Raw genomic sequence first — 3,951 nt, 5'->3', positions numbered from 1 at the left:
TCATTTGGAGCCAGAGTTTGTGCAGTAGAGTCCGGGGGGAGGAGCCCTGGTAACACGCCCCGCCCACTTAGCGTACTGCCCTGATGACTTACGCAGCCCAGCGAAAGCGCTCTGGCGGTCTACGATGAAGAAATGTGTAAGTACAACAAACCACCGTATTCAAAGTCTAATATTTAAACTCTGTGTTTTAAAAAATCCAGTTATTTTGATCATTATTGAAAACACGTGGGCTGCTGGGTCCTCTGGTTTTAATGAAATCGTTCTATATTGAAGCTATATTTAAGCTAGGTTAGCACCACAGACCGGAGGCTACAGGTGGTGAGATATGTTGTATTCTGTTAGAAACTGATAGTCTGCAATGTGAGTCATGTCTGCTTCTCTAATATATTTAAGTGAACAGTAAATCAATTGTTTTTTGTATCTTCATTTAGGCAAAGAAGAGATAAAAGCAGCTGGTCTGACATCTTCCACAGAGGTGAAGTGTAAGTTAAAATCATCTGTTAAAAGTTTATATCCTGTGATTGTTTTTAAGTTTCATAAGAGGATTGTAAAAACAAGCTGTTGTTAACAATACAGTCTTCTAAAATAAAAATCACACTGAGTCATACACCAGATAAATGTTAAATTGAAAGGTGATGTTTTCTTTTCCATTTTACAATCAACAGAACCTAAAAATGACTCATTTCAACCTTCATCTGCACACCTGCACACCTGTTACAGAGGTCAGGCTGGGGTCACAGAGTTTGAAGGAACCTCCTCCTTTTTTCACCTGTGCCAGATGCCCTGCTCACCCACTGTGGGAGAAATGACCTTACACCAGCAGCTCTCCCAGATGAAGAGTCCTCTCTGCCATCACCCAGAGGAGCTGATCGACGTCTGAAGAAGGTGGACAGAGTCTGGAGCTTTGTGACAGTGAACAGTGAGAAGGCTACCATAGTCATCCTCAGATAAAACACAGAGATCCAGGTCAATATTTAATTTATTTTTCTTTCCATGATGTTGCCCTGTGTTTGAAAGGCCAGATGCTGGAGGGTTGTGTTGGATTTGCTTTTCCATCATATTTTAACAGTCAAACAATCATCCAGGATCTCTTTACTTTATTTGATTTTTGTTTGGATTCCTTTGTTAAATTATTTTTTATACTTTCTCCTATGTCCCAGCAGTTTGACCTGATGGTCTCTCTTACTTATTTTCCACATGGTTAATGAAGCCAGGGGTCGTTTATTGAAGATTTCTTTTCATAAAATGTTTAAATAAACTTTTTAAAAATCTGATATGACTGTTTCTGATTAACTGGAGTAAAACAAAGTGTTGGTCACAGTAAAATAATTTAGCAGTTAAGTTTATAGCTCACATTTAAAAAGTCCTTGAACTGACATTAATTTCTTCTTGACCAACAACAGCTAAGACAACAGCAAAGCTAACAGACGAGCTCAGTTTGTCACAGCCGGGCTCGTCTGAGATAAATGGCCTTCAAACTTATTTAATATTAAACATTTAAAGCCAATAAGCATCGCAAGATACGTATGAGATTCCATTTCAATTTATTCAATCACAGACTTGTCAAACAGTCTGGCATGTTGTGCTGCTGTTTTAAGAGTTAATAACTGAAGAGAAGAAGACCATCGAGAGAGGACAGGAAACACTCAGGGGACGAGTCCTCCATGTTGTCAGGGGACGAGTCCTCCACGTTGTCAGGGGACGAGTCCTCCATGTTGTCAGGGGACGAGTCCTCCATGTTGTCAGGGGTTGCTGATGGATCTGAATCTGAGAGCATCTTCTGTAATAAAGAAAAACAATCACAGAGTTAAATGTAAAGTATAATGAATTTTACTGTGATGTTTCTGCCTCAGACCTGAAATCAGATCTGTCCTCAGGTTCTGCTAAACTTCAGCTTCTAAAGTTTGTTTTTATGACAGGAGAACTATTTAAGAGGAAAAACAAAATATATAATAAGACATGATGAATCCAATAATATGATCAGCTTTATGAATTTATGTTTGAAGACAAAAGTGTTCCTGCCACTTTCTATTGAAGATTATTTTAAACTGTCATCACATGGGCCAGCCTGATAAATTAAACTAATGTTAAATATTCTCATATGATCAGATTTGTGTGCAGAACCTCACCGGAGCTGGAATCAGAGTCTGGACTGCTTTTTCCTTTGAGCATTGATTTCCTTGAAGACAGAAAGAAGAACAATTTAAACATGAACTTCTTGCAGAACCATAGAGGCTGTTAAAATCTTCTGCTAGTCTTCCTTACATTTTAAGAAGGATTATAAATTGTTACTAAAATTACTTTGATACCGATAGCGGTTACAATAACACGGTCCAATCATATGAGAGATCATTTTACCTTTGAGTCCTATGTGAAGGCGTTCTCTTCAGAATCAGCACTGCAAAGACAAGATGATGGTGTCCACCTTCACAAGCTGCTGCTTCAGTCTGGCTGCATCATGGTCACCTACAGGAACACCACAGAAATACAATCAAAGTACTTCACTTTATTTATCAGAGGATGTACTGTATGCAAAGTAGAATCTTTTTTAGCTGTAATTCCTCAAAAAGATTTGAGACTACTTTGTTATTTGAGAGCACAGATTGTTTCTTTTCCCTTCTCTCTGTTTGCCTGTACATGACCTTTCAGTGCTGTAGAAGATGCTACAGTAAATCCTGGATCAGCTGTGTGGATGGTGTGACTGTGTGCTAAAGCTTTGTTAAAGTTGTCACACACATACTCATATGTCTTTGGAGAGTAAAAGTGCAGTGTGGTGGCAAACTGCTTATTAAATATAAAATAGTATTTTATTGGTGAGGTGCCCCAATCAAAGCGTCCTACAGAGTAGCAGCAGCTTTAGAGGGAGGAGACGAGAGCATTGTGGAGAGGAGCTCACCGGAGGGGGCGAGCTGGGGGAGAGACGAGGGACCTGAGAAAAAGGAAATCCCTGTTTAAAATATAATGTTGGCGAGAAGAGGGAAATAGGAAGACATAAATGTTGATGTTGAAATTCTTTTGAATGCAGAGGCTGTGAATGTTCAGTTTGCTTTGGCTATAAAAAGGCAACAACAGCCTGTAGTTTAATCCTGGTGTTTCTCTTCATTAACGATTATTGAAGCAAAATGAAAAATAAATGCATGACATTTAAAACATATTAACATGTGTGGGGGAAAACACGATCTTTATGTCTTCTATTATTGTGCCTATGTCTCCTCCTAACTACAATAACAGCAGCATGTTGTGTGTAACACTGGTCTCCTGCATTAACACCTTCCTTTCAAAGGTGATAAATACAGACACAGTCACAATCACCTCAATGTTTGTCAGGTTTTGTCAATTTTTAGAACAATTTCTCAATGAGTGTCATTAAATGTACAATATGATCAACTTGTGACTGTTGAATTGGTCGTGTGTGGAAGACAATGCAGAATATTTATCATGTTTAAGCAGCATGATGCTCGGTTAATATTACATTACACCACCGCAGGTTGTTGATGTTTGCGTCCACGTTTCAGTTAGTCTCTTAAATCAGTAACAGTTATATTAAATCAGAGCTTACCTTTAGTTTTATCTGGATCTTAAATCAGTAACAGTTATATTAAATCAGAGCTTACCTTTAGTTTTATCTGGATCTTAAATCAGTAACAGTTATATTAAATCACATCTTACCTTTAGTTTTATCTGGATCTTAAATCAGTAACAGTTATATTAAATCACATCTTACCTTTAGTTTTATCTGGATCTTAAATCAGTAACAGTTATATTAAATCAGAGCTTACCTTTAGTTTTATCTGGATCTTAAATCAGTAACAGTTATATTAAATCACATCTTACCTTTAGTTTTATCTGGATCTTAAATCAGTAACAGTTATATTAAATCAGATCTTTCCTTTAGTTTTATCTGGATACATATAAAAAGTAAAACCTGGTGAAAAGTAAAAGCTGTCACAA

At 37.4% G+C, this 3,951-nt stretch overlaps 1 long non-coding RNA gene across 1 annotated transcript; it reads right to left on the bottom strand.

Moving 5' to 3' along the window:
* Nucleotides 1–1,451: 1,451 nt before the first annotated feature.
* LOC136178965 (uncharacterized) lies at nt 1,452–2,406 on the bottom strand. The gene is made up of 3 exons (XR_010666280.1): nt 2,359–2,406; nt 2,130–2,179; nt 1,452–1,780 (listed from the first exon to the last, which is right to left on the bottom strand). It is a non-coding gene; the product is annotated as an uncharacterized lncRNA (long non-coding RNA).
* Between the last annotated feature and the right edge of the window lie 1,545 nt (nt 2,407–3,951).

Source organism: Labrus bergylta, chromosome 4 (genome assembly GCF_963930695.1).
Source record: "Labrus bergylta chromosome 4, fLabBer1.1, whole genome shotgun sequence".
Lineage (NCBI taxonomy): Eukaryota > Metazoa > Chordata > Actinopteri > Labriformes > Labridae > Labrus > Labrus bergylta.
Note: the sequence above shows the minus strand (reverse complement) of the source record. Positions and strands in the feature narration are given on the sequence as shown.